Source organism: Dasypus novemcinctus, chromosome 4 (assembly GCF_030445035.2).
Source record: "Dasypus novemcinctus isolate mDasNov1 chromosome 4, mDasNov1.1.hap2, whole genome shotgun sequence".
Lineage (NCBI taxonomy): Eukaryota > Metazoa > Chordata > Mammalia > Cingulata > Dasypodidae > Dasypus > Dasypus novemcinctus.
In genome coordinates, this window is record NC_080676.1 from 42,373,537 (window position 1) to 42,387,065 (window position 13,529).

Consider the following 13,529-nt stretch of genomic DNA (forward strand, 5'->3'; position numbering starts at 1 on the left):
CAATAGAAATCCAAAAAGAAATTAACATGATATAAATCTAACTTCAAAAGTACTCTAAATAATACATAGTTCCACAATTTCTAGTATGGTATATCAAGCATTTGGTTAAAGATAAGTTCCAATATGTATATTAATATGCATCAAGTAAACCCTAAAAACTCAACTTGGCCTTAATTTTTAGGCTTTAAAATACTATTCTGAGGTCCTCATGAGCCACTCATTATACACACAGATATGGAAACTTCATCTTATAGACTGAGACAGACTGGTATTGGGCATGCCCAGAAGTAACGGCCAGTGCTCCTGATAGACTTAGAGAAGGGCAAATGGTGAGTTCCAATATCTTAGCAAGTCTATCATGAAGCAAATTTGCTTTAGATTCACACTGTGCTGCTATTTCCTCAAAAGGTGCTTTCTGGAATTTTCTTTTCACAATATACCTCTTTCTCCTGTTCTTCCCTTCCACTGGTGTCAATTGCTTTCTTCAATGCTTCAAAGGTGATTTCTTTTTTTTTTTTTACTCTGACAGAACCACTGCCAGCTACCACTGAAATTTTCTTTTCTTTTTTTTTTAATTTTTAATTTTTATTTAATTGTATTTTTTAAAAAATAAGATACATAGATCACAAAAAATGTTACATTAAAAAATATAAGACCTCCTCAGATGCCCGCCTGCCCCCTGCTCCGTGCCCGTTTTGACTGCCATGAACTTGCTGTAGATTCATTGTACAGCAGTTTGTCTTGGATGTATTTCTCGGAGTGGAATTAGCAACAATGATTGAACTTAACCAGCAATAAGAAATTGGAATAAGAAGAACAAAGTGACAAAGAGAAGATATAACACTTACCCAAAAACAACAGCTAATTAATCTCCAAGACTAGACAAAGAAGCTAAGGAACTGATTAAACCCATCAAGAAAAAATGATGACAAGACAGCAACAAAAATCTACAAACCAAACCAGTAATCAGGAAAACATGGCTGAATCCAATCAACAAACTAAAAATCAGGAAGGGGAGCAGATCTTCGTACAAGCAATGAAAGATCTCAGAACATTTATCACCGACAAATTTGATGAAGTAATGAAAGAGGTTAACAACATGAAGACAACACTTGGAGGGGAAATTGCAGACATGCACAAAAAAATAACAGATATGATGGAAATGAACACCACAATTCAAGAAATCAAAAATACACTTGCAGCAAATATCAGCAGACTAGAAGAGGCAGAGCAGAGAATTAGTGATGTGGAAGACAGTGCATTGGAAATCAAACAGATAGTAGAAGTGGTCAATAAAAAGGAAAAAAAAATCCAGATAGGACTTAGGGACCTGAATGATAATGCAAAACACTCAAACATATGTATTATAGGCATTCCAGAAGGAGAAGAGAAGGGAAAGGGGTCAGAAGGAGTGTTGCAGGAAATAATGACTGAAAACTTCCCAAAATCTACTGAAAGAGACAGATGTACATATCCAAGAAGCACAGCACACTCCACTGGTCCTAAACCCCAACAGGCCCACCCAAAGACATATACTTGTCAAATTATCCAATGCTCAAGACAAAGAGAAAATTCTAAAAGCAGCAAGAGAAAAGAAAACCATCACATACAAGGGAAGCTCCATAAGATTAAATGCTGATTTCTCATCTGAAACGATGGAGGCAAGAAGGCAGTGGTATGATATAGTCAAGGTACTAAAGGAAAAAAATTTCCAACCAAGAATACTCTATCCAGCTAAACTAGCATTCAAAAATGATGGAGAGTTCAAAATATTCACAGATAAACAGAAACTGAAAGAGTATATCAACAAGAAACCACCCCTTCAAGAAATTCTTAAGGGAGTTCTGCAGGAAGAAAGGAAAAAACAGGACAGTCAGAGATGGAGGATAGTGTAAGAGCAACAAAAAAGACAAAAATAGAAGGGGAAAATAAAATATTACAAACAAAATATAACAAACACAAATCCAACCAAAATATGGCTACCACAAATAATTCTCTGAACGTAATAACACTAAATGTCAATGGATTAAACTCACCTTTCAAAAGATTCAGACTGGGACACTGGATAAGGAAATATGACCCATCTATATGCTGTCTACAAGAGACACATCTTAGACCCAGAGACTCATGGAGGTTGAAAGTGAATGGCTAGAAAACAATCATACAATCAAACAACAAACAAAAAAAGGCAGGAGTAGCTATATTAATATCAGACAAAATAGACTTTAAATGTGAAACAATTGTGAGAGACAAAGAAGGATACTACATTTTAGTGAAAGGGACAATCTGTCAAGAAGATCGAATGATCATAAATATTTATGCTCCTAACAAGGGTGCCTCTAAATACATGAGAAAAACGCTGGAAAAACTAAGTGAAAAAATAGATGCATCTACAATTTATAGTGGGGGTTTTAATACACCACTATCAACTCTGTACAGAACATCTCAAAAGAGAATCACTAAAGAAAAAAACATTTGAACAGTATATTAGAAGAGCTGGATCTAATAGACATATATAGATCATTACACCCAAACACAGCAGGATATACATTTTTCTCAAGCGCACATGGAACATTCTCCAAGATAGACCATATGCTAGGCCACAAAGAAAGGCTTAATGAATTCAGAAGGATCGAAATCATACAAAACAATTTCTCTGACCACAGTGGAGTGAAGCTGGAAATTTGCAAGGGACGGAGGCCCAGACTTCACACCACAATTTGGAAATTAAACAGCACACTCTTAGAAAAACAGTGGGTCAAAGAGGAAATCTCAAAAGAAATCAATGACTACCTTGAAACAAATGATAATGATAACACAACATACCAAAATTTATGGGATGCAGCAAAAGCAGTACTGAGAGGGAAATTTATAGCCATAAATTCACATATCAAAAAAGAAGAAAGAGCAAAAATTGAAGAACTAACTGCACTTCTGATGGAATTAGAAAAACAACAACAAAGTAACCCAACAGGAAGAAGAAGGAAGGAAAGAACAAAGATAAGAGCAGAACTAAATGAAATAGAAAATAAGAAAGCACTTGAAAAAATAAACAAGACCAAGAGCTGGTTTTTTGAGAATATCAACAAAATTGACAAACCTTTAGCGAGACTAACAAAGAAAAAAAGAGAAAAGATGCAAATACACAAAATAAGAAATGAGAAAGGTGATATCACCACTGACCCCACAGAAATAAAGACCATCATAAGAGGATACTTTGAAAAACTATATTCCAACAAAAATGACAATTTAGAGGAAATGGACAAATTCCTAGAAACACATAAGCAGCCCATATTGACAAAAGAAGAAATTGATGATCTTAACAAACCAATCACAAGCAAAGAGATAGAATCAGTCATTAAAAATCTCCCAACTAAGAAGAGCCCAGGGCCAGACAGCTTCACAGGTGAATTCTACAAAATATTCCAGAAAGAACTAACACCAATCCTGTTGAAACTATTCCAAAAAATCGAGACAGAAGGAACATTGCCGAACTCCTTCTATGATGTCAACATTATCCTACAAAGGGTATGGGGAAAGGCAGGAAGAGATGAGAGGTGGAGGCGTCTTCGGGACATGGAGCTGCCCTGGATGGTGCTTCAGAGGTAATCACCGGACATTGTAAATCCTCACAGGGCCCACTTGATGGAATAGAGGAGAGTATGGGCCATGATGTGAACCAATGTATATGAGGTGCAGAGGTGCCCAAAGATGTACTTACCAAATCCAATGGATGTGTCATGATGATGGGAACGAGTGTTGTTGGGGGGGGGGAGAGGGGGGGGTGGGGGGGTGGGGTTGAATGGGACCTCACATATATATTTTTAATGTAATATTATTACAAAGTCAATAAAAAATTAAAAAATTAAAAAAAAAAAACAAAAAAAAACATTATCCTAGTACCAAAGTCAAAGTATGCAAGGATGGTTCAACATAAGAAAATCAATCAATGTGATACACCATATAAACAGATTGAACGAAAAAAATCACATGATTATATCTATAGATTCAGAAAAGGCATTTGACAAAATACAGCACCCCTTCTTGATAAAAACACTCCAAAAGATCAGAATACAAGGAAACTTTTTGAACATGATAAAGAGTATATATGAAAAACCTACAGCCAACATTGTTTACAATGGCGAAATCCTGAAATCCTTCCCTCTAAACTCAGGAACAAGACAAGAATGCCCATTGTCTCCTCTCCTATTTAACATTGTCTTGGAAGTACTTGCTTGAGCACTGAGGCAAGAACCAGATATAAAAGGCATTCGAATTGGAAGGGAGGAAGTCAAAATTTCATTATTTGCAGATGACATGATCCTATACATAGAAAACCCTGAGAGATCTACAACAAAGCTTCTAGAACTCATAAATGAGTTCAGCAAAGTCGCAGGTTATAAGATCAATGCGCAAAAATCAGTAGCATTTCTGTACACCAATAATGAGCAAGATCAGGAGGAAATCAAGAAACAAATACCATTCACAATAGTAAATAAAAAAATCAAATACTTAGGAATAAATTTAACTAAAGAGGTAAAAAACTTATACACCAAGAACTATACAAGACTGTTCAAGGAAATCAAAGAAGACCTAAATAAATGGAAGAATATTCCTTGTTCATGGATAGGAAGACTGAATATTATTAAGATGTCTATCCTACCAAAACTGATCTACACATTCAATGCAATCCCAATAAAAATCAACACAGCCTTCTTTAAGGAACTAGAAAAACTAACTATGAAATTTATTTGGAAAGGAAAGAGGTCCTGAATAGCCAAAGACATATTGAAAAAGAAAAACGAAATAGGAGGAATCACACTTCCTGACTTCAAAACATACTACAAAGCTACGGTGGTGAAAACAGCATGGTATTGGCATAAGGAGAGACACACAGACCAATGGAATTGAATTGAAAGTTCAGATATAGAACCTCATGTATATAGCCATATAATATTCAATAAAGCCACCAAACCCTCTCAACTGGGAGAGAATGGCCTATTCAACAAATGGTGCCTGGAGAACTGGATAGCCATATGTAGAAGAATGAAAGAGGATTACCATCTCACACCTTATACAAAGATCAACTCAAGATGGATCAAAGACCTAAATATAAGAGCCAAGACCATAAAGATCTTGGAAAGCAGTGTAGGGAAACATCTACAGGACCTTGTAATAGGAAATGGCTTCATGAATATCACACCAAAAGCACGAGCAGCAAAAGAACAAATAGATAAATGGGACTTCCTGAAAATTAAAGCCTTCTGCACCTCAAAGGAGTTTGTCAAGAAAGTATAAAGGGAACCCACACAATGGGAGAAAATATTTGCAACCATATATCTGATAAGAGACTTATAACTTGCATATATAAAAAACTCATATATCTTGAAAACAAAAAGATAAACAACCCATTTTAAAAATGGGAAAAAGATTTAAACAGACACTTCTCCAAAGAAGAAATACAAATGGCTAAAAAGCACATGAAAAAATTCTCCAAATCTCTAGCTATCAGGGAAATGCAAATCAAAACTACAATGAGATGCCATCTTACTCCCATAAGATTGGCAGCTACGCCTGGATGGTGCTTCAGAGGTAATCACCGGACATTGTAAATCCTCACAGGGCCTACATGATGGAATAGAGGAGAGTATGGGCCATGATGTGAACCAATGTATATGAGGTGCAGAGGTGCCCAAAGATGTACTTACCAAATCCAATGGATGTGTCATGATGATGGGAACGAGTGTTGTTGGGGGGGGGGAGAGGGGGGGGTGGGGGGGTGGGGTTGAATGGGACCTCACATATATATTTTTAATGTAATATTATTACAAAGTCAATAAAAAATAAAAAAATTAAAATTAAAAAAAAAAAAAAAAAAAAAAAAGATTGGCAGCTACGAAAAAAACAGAAGAATACAAATGCTGGAGAGGATGTGAAGAAAGGGGAACACTCATCCACTGCTGGTGGGAATGCAGAAGGATCCAACCATTCTGGAGGACAGTTTGGCGGTTTCTCAAAAAACTAACCATAGATTTGCCATATGACCCAGCAATACCACTGCTGGGTATATACCCATCAGAACTGAAAACAAGGACACAAACCGATATATGTACACCAATGTTCATAGCAGCATTGTTCACTATCGCCAAAAGTTGGAATCAATCCAAATGTCCATCAACAGACGAGTGGATCAATAAAATGTGGTATATACACACAATGGAATACTACTCGGCTATAAGAACAAATACACTACAATCACATGTGATAACATGGATGAACCTTGAGGATCTTATGCTGAGTGAAGCAACCCAGGCATTGAAGGACAAGTACTACATAACCTCAATGATATGAAATAAGCAAACTGCCTCAGAGAGCTAGAGTCTGGAAAAGAGGCTTACAGGAAATTGGGGGGTGGAGGAAGGATGTGAGTTAACGTCTGCAGGGGTGGAATCTGTGATGAGCTGGCGGTAAGTATGAGCACAAAGAAGGGACAAAATGGGGGCAAGGGGTTGCCTTTGGGTGGGGCTTTGTGGGTTTGAGGGGGGCTGGGGATGGGCAGAGGGGTAATATTGTCCAAAAATTGGGGGGAGGGAGGGGCAACATACGAACATGGGAGAGTGTCAGGTGTTCGTTGAGAACAAAATGTTGAGAAAATCGTATCAAAGTATAAGTAGGAGGGTTACCTGTTTAGGATGCTCAGGGAGTATGGTCTGATGCGGGACGGACTCCAGGGGAATAGCTGAAGGCTCATTTTGCCAAGGTGGGTTGTACGATTGGGAAGAGACCCAAGAAGTGAGAGTTGGGGTGGACCCACATCCTGGGGAGGACTAATGCCGTCGAATAGAGAGAACTGTATCTCTCGTGAGAAAGGGTGGCTCCCAGGGCATTAGGGCAGTTGAGAAAGTCAGGCCCTGAATACTGCTGCAAGTATCTCTGGACATGGCTTCTTGGGAAATGTAGATTGGCTGGCGTTGTAGGCCCCAAGGGGAGAGGAAAATGGATGTGGAATGGATGGAACCAAGGTAAACATGGGGGCAAGAGAGGAGTTTTGTGAGAGTACACGAGGATGAATATAAAACATGTAATATTACACCAAAAACATATAGGGGACAACAGACTAATAATGTAAACCATAAGGCAAAACATAGGATAACTAAAAAATTTAGAAAACTGTACAACCTAAAGTATGGACCACATAGTAAGCACAGATGTCACCTTGTTTGAAAGCTATTGTCTCGGAATCTGTACATCAGTTTCAGGAAATATGATATGAATAAGTTAAAAGAATATCGCTGTGGAAGGGAAAAGGTTTTATGGTGGATCTGGGTAAGTACTGTATATTGTATATATGAATTTCGGTGATCTAAGACTCTTGTGAAGCTGACATTATGTTGGGATTCACTTTACAGGAAGTTTTGGAGCACAGAGTGGTTCAACAATGGCAGCGGAGGAATACTGATATAGGATATTATTGACAGGATATATATGGTTGACAGGGAGGTATACAGGGCATATGCCCAGGGTATATAGTAATGTCTAGATATACTCATAGTGGAAATAATTAAAAACAACAGCTGGGGGGGTACTGGGTCCCTGGCCGGGGGGTCACTGTTGTGGATCCTGGGGGAGCAGCGGCAGTCCCCCAGGTGCAACGGCAAGGACCAGGGAGGAAGGAGGGCCCAACAGTGGGCTCCTGATACTAATGGCTATGCTTTTGAGCCTATACACCTGCAATAAGAATAAGGCCTAGAGTAGCACTGTGCCTGGGAGTTTCCTCCTGACAGCCTTCATCTTACTCAAATGTGGCCACTCTCAAAGCCAAGCTCAGCATGTAGATGCAGTGCATTCCCCCCAGTGTGGGACATGACACCTGGGGACAAGCCTCCCTGGCACCAAGGGATCACTACCACATACCAGCTGAAGATGCAACTAGAAAATGACCTTGAATTAAAGGTTCAACATGGACCAGCAGAATATCCCTGTCTACATATAATAACAGGAGTTAAAAATGCTGATTGACCTAATGTAAGGGGGAAATGGAAAGGAGAAACGAGATTATAAGGCTATGAGTCTCTAAAAAAGAGTCTGGAGGTTGTCAGAAGGAATGCCCTTATGCACAATTGAGCAGAGTCTAAGAGACAGATAAAGTAGATACAACCCCAGGTATTGGTTCTTTTGAGGAATAAAGAGACCCACGGGTTCTATGGTCATGGCAGATGGGGTTCACTGCCATGTCAGATGGCCCTTCTTTGGAGCTGGTGTTTCTGCGTGATGGAATTGGACTCAGAGGGGATCTCTTTTTACAAGACTTGCATGCTACTTTATTGGAATTGTAGTTGGTGCTGGGGTTTAAGATATATTTAGGGGATTTGAATCTCTGGACTGATAATATGACACCCATATTATCAGAGCCTCAACAGACTTCAGCTCCTACACTTTGATTTATTGGACTTACCCCACTCAGCTAACATGGAGTTGAAGAAGGTCAACCACCACACCATGGTGCCTAGAGTGTCTACAACTGAAATCAGGAGGAGTGCATCCAGTATCCATGTGGAATCTAAGCCCCCACTTGACATAGATGTGCAATGGACACAACCAATCTAATGTCCACAGAGAAAATGTGGAATGGGTGTGGGAAGGATAGCCATGGTGGCTGCTGGGTTTGGGGAATGGGAGGAAGAGATGAGATGTGGAGGCGTTTTCGGGACGTGGAGTTGTCCTGGGTGGTACTTCACGGACAATTACGGGACATTGTAGATCCCCCCAGGGCCCACTGGATGGAACGTGGGAGAGTGTGGGCTATGATGTGGACCATTGACTATGGGGTGCAGTGATGCTCAGAGTTGTACTTACCAGGTGCAATGGATGTGTCACGATGATGGGAGAGAGTGTTGCTGTGGGGGGAGTGGGGGGTAGGGGCGGTGGGGTTGAATGGGACCTCATATTTTTTGAATGTAATTTTAAAAAATAAATAAATAATAATAATAAAAAAATAAGAGGTTCCTATATACACCCCCCCACTCCTCTCACATCAACAACCTCTTTCATTACTGTGGCACATTCACTGCATTTGGTGAATACATTTTGGAGCACCAGTACACTTCATGGATTGTAGTCCACATTGTAGTTTACACTCTTCCCCAGTACATTCAGAGGGTTATGGCAGGATATATAATGTCCTGTATCTGTCCCTGCAGTATCATTCAGGACAACTCCAAGTTCTGAACGTGCCCCCATACAAAGGTGGTTTCTTCATTGTTATCAGCCACATCATCAGAAGGAACTTTGCTAGGTAAAATATCCACTGAATGGATGCAGTGTCCACACTGCTCCTTCTTCTACAAAGTCAATCTTCATCTGTTACTTGTGGCACATATGGTATTGATAATCTGTCCATACTACATCCACTACTGCCTCATGATTCTGCAATCTTGTTGGTTAGAAAGTACAAACATTTGTCATTGCTTCTCTGAAGACTTTGGAAGCATGCACTTATCTCTGAAACTATGCTCTGGTAGGAACCAAGGGGCTTCCTTAGTTCAAATTTCAATAACCTTGCTAACATACTGGCAAAATGCAGGGAAAGCTATCATCTGACTTACAAAGTTGAGATATGCAGCAACCAGAGCCATGATTCTACAGCGATGGAACACTGGTAAATTATCCTCACTGATAATTGCACTGTCCTGTAAAGCAGTGGCTAATCAAATGAGATCAATAACCACTTCTTCACTGGCCAGTTTAATAGTTATAAGAGCAAGAGAAGTATAAAGTAGCTCATAGTTTTTTAGAAGATTGTCTTCCTCTTTGCAGCCCAAATATATGTGTGTATATAGTTGTTACCCATTGTTTTTCATGAAACTTGTGTCCAGTCTACAAATTTTTTCTCTTTTAGACTTCAGTTCAGCTACATCTGGTATTATTCTGATTCGGTGACGCTTTGCTCTATTGTCATGGTGATTCCTAAGCTTATGCATCACCTCCAAGACTAATTGTCTCAGTTCTTGGTCTTCCATGACCAATAGTGATAACAAAGGAGCCAGAAGAGACCCAGGTAGTGCAGTAACAATCGTCTTTCCTTTGTATCCAGAAGTTACTATATGTAAAGATCTCAGCAACATTATCTGAATCCACCTGGTTCCAAATCTCCTGGTTGACTAATAATCAAATTATGGGTGGTTGTTCCAAAAACAGGTAATTTCCCCATAATGAACATCATGATTTCTGACCTTTGATAATCTGGTAGGTTACTTCCTATAGCAGTTTGATGTTATTGATGAATGTCAAAGAGAAATATTGGATTATGTTTGTAAACTGATCTTTTCCTCTGGGCATATTAGATTATATTGGATTCATAGGCTTACTTGATTAAGTAATTATGTGAATCTCTTGTGCCAGTAGGGCATTGAGTCCCCACCCTTTGGTGGGTGGGTACTCATAGATAAAAGGCATGGCAAAGGACAGAGTACATGGGTTCTTGATATTGGAGTTCTGATGTTGGAGTTTGATGCTGAAGTCTTAAGCTGGGGCCCTGGGTAGTAAGCTCACAGAGGGAAAAGAAGCAAGCCCTGGGAAGAGAAGAACCCTGAACCCAGAGAGAAGAAAGACCCTAGAAGGGAGGAACCCAGGAAGCCTAAACCTTCACAGACGTCAGCAGCCATCTTGTTCCAACATGTGAAAATAGACTTTGGTGAGGGAAGTAACTTATCCTTTATGGCCTGCTATCTATCTGTAAGCTTCTACGCCAAGTAAATACCCTTTATAAAAACCAACCAATTTCCGTACTTTGCACCAGCATCCCTTTGGCTAACTAATACACTTCCCAAAAAGCCTATTGTTTAGATAATAGCATTCTGCACAATCTTCTCATCATTGTCTTTGGAACTTGTGTTTAAGTTGGAACTGCCTACAGATCCTCCCTGTAAATCATTTGCTTCAGATTCAGCACTGCGACGCACACGCTTCACAAGTAGGGTGTTAAAGACTCCCAGCACTGTGGGGCCTATGGAACCTTTAGCATCAACAGCAACAGCCTCTAACAACCTGAATAGTAACTGCTCCAACTCTGGAGAATCTTTTTTACAAGCATCAAGGTGTCCCAGAATCTCCTGGATCATGTGGTGAGTCTGAATGGAATACATTATAATTTTGAAGCAGTGGACTGCAAATTCATTGGGATCCCATAGTTTATGATGATCTAAATGTACAAAAAAACTGGTCTGGCAGCATTTATATTCCCAAAAGTCACTCGACACAGGCGTTCTCTAAAACTGTTTTCGACCTGCACAGAGGGATCCTCTGCCTTGTCGGATGTGGAGGAAGAAGGAGGACCTATTTGACTATCAACGTCTTTGTTTACAAAAAAATTAATTTTTAAAGAAGCTTTAGATTATATAAGTGATATATCAAAAATTTAGGGGGATTCCCATATACACCCCTTCCCCCTCCACACTATTTCCCATGATCTCTTCTGTCTTTTACGTGTTAAAGAATAGAGATGAAATCATCTTTATCCATATGCTGACGTTCTCAAATGGTAGCCTGAAGTTCTTCATTAACTGTTTTTTTCAAACCAGGCCTTGAATACCATGATTCTAGCAATTCAGATTTCTGTTCGTATTTCTGGATCACTATGGCAGGAATGACATGTGGCACTGAATGGAGATATAAAAATGTTGTCACGTTGGTGATACAAGGATGTGTCCTCTTTAATATTTGCAAAACAACGAAAGAATTTGTTCCAAGAACTTGTAGCTTTGGTTCCCCTGTTTCCAGCAGTTTTGCTACACATGAAGAAAGCTTTTTACAAATGGCTTGATGCTTTAAGAATGACAAGCCATGAAAAGTTGGTCCAGTGCTCCATAGCAATTAAAACCCCCAGAACAATGTCTGACATCTCTGCTCAACTTTTTTGCCAGGCAAGAACCAATTTTTCTGCAGCAGATACTGCATAAAATATCAGTTTCTCCATTTCAGCTTTAACAAGTCCATCTTTGGGGGCTTCAGGGAAAATGTTGTCCACCAGGATGTAATGAGGATGTAACAAGGATTCAAAGTGGAACAGCAGCAGCAGTCTTGGGTAGGCGTGGTGACCCTGAGCCACCACTGGGCTCAGCCGGGCCACGAAGGGTGAGACCAGGGCGAAGTGTGGAGGGAGTCACCCGGGACCCCTCTGTTCAAACAGCGATACCAGTGACAACCACCACTGCTGGCTCAGCTGTGTGCAGCACTGACCCTACTAAAAAAAAATAAAAATATAATCTGTTTCCAATAAACAGCCTTCTGAGATTAAACAGTGAAAAAAATTTAAATGCAGAACAACAGCCTAACATGTCCTTTCAGCGTGCACCTTGTGAAGAAGGCAGGAATTATGGGGAAAACATGGGGAAGGGCAGGATGATCCAGGCAGGGTGGCCTCTTGGAAAACATGCCAGAAAGACACACTTCTTATTCCAGCTCTTCTGCCAGTCCCCTCCCTTCTGTTGACCAAAGGGTTGGGTTTAGCCTGTGGGCCTCTGGGACATCTCCCTCCTCTTCTTTTCATTCCCGGGCAGCCCAATGGTTTATTTTGGAAATGTTATCATTTGCTAGTTTAGCTTTTATCTCAGTGGGAAGCCTTTTCCATTTCAGGGCTTTCTTTTGAGGAGGAAGAGCCAGCACTTGACTCTGGAAGTTTTATGCAACACACCCCTGTTGTTAGATGAAGCTAAGGAACCTTTGATTAACAAGCCTCCCAGGACTTTAACAACTGCCTAGGGTAAGTGTCTGCCACTCTCTGAAGCCTGAAGGAGAGATGAAGTGAGTGGAGCTTCTTCTGTCTGGGAGACTGGCTTGGTAAATAAACCCCAGCGGGGTGGGGCCCCAGGGAGTGTCTGCTCGGTGTCTGTGGTGTAGCTGCCTTTAACAAGATAGCCCCAAATGACGCTGTTGGTAGCTGACTTGAATGCCAAGACCCCTTGGCAGCCCAGGGATACTCTGCAAAGGCGGTTTTCACAGACAGTGCAGAATTGTTCTTTGGGAATTCTGGGACTGTGAGAGATGGGAATGGCACACAGAGGGGAAATCAGCAATACCAAGGATGATGGAAAAGAAGAATCTGCCAATAACTGGCAAGGAATAGGACTGGGAGAAATATTGAAAATCATCACCATTATCATCATCATTACCCTAATACTTTATATCTGACTAGAATTTTTAAAATTATATACACAAATTACTTTCATAATCATTAATCCACTTGTTCTTACATAATGTCAAGTGCTAAAACTATTCAGGGTGAGGAAACCATGATGTAATATCACTGATCATCTGTATATAACCTAGAAGGAAAAGACAATAAGCCAAGGCTCATTTTAGAAAGAGAGGAAAGACGTTGAGGTGAAATGAAAAACTTACATGTTATAAGAATTGGAAGAAAATATAGGAGACTTTCTTAGCATCTTGATTGATGGAGGTCAGACCTTGCTTATCAATTCACAAAATTCTGAAGCCATACAGAAGTCTGACTGATTTGACTACATCAAAAT

At 39.9% G+C, this 13,529-nt stretch overlaps 1 pseudogene; it reads right to left on the reverse strand.

Moving 5' to 3' along the window:
* Positions 1 to 220: 220 nt before the first annotated feature.
* LOC101447030 (protein EFR3 homolog A-like) lies at positions 221 to 12,081 on the reverse strand (annotated as a pseudogene).
* Between the last annotated feature and the right edge of the window lie 1,448 nt (positions 12,082 to 13,529).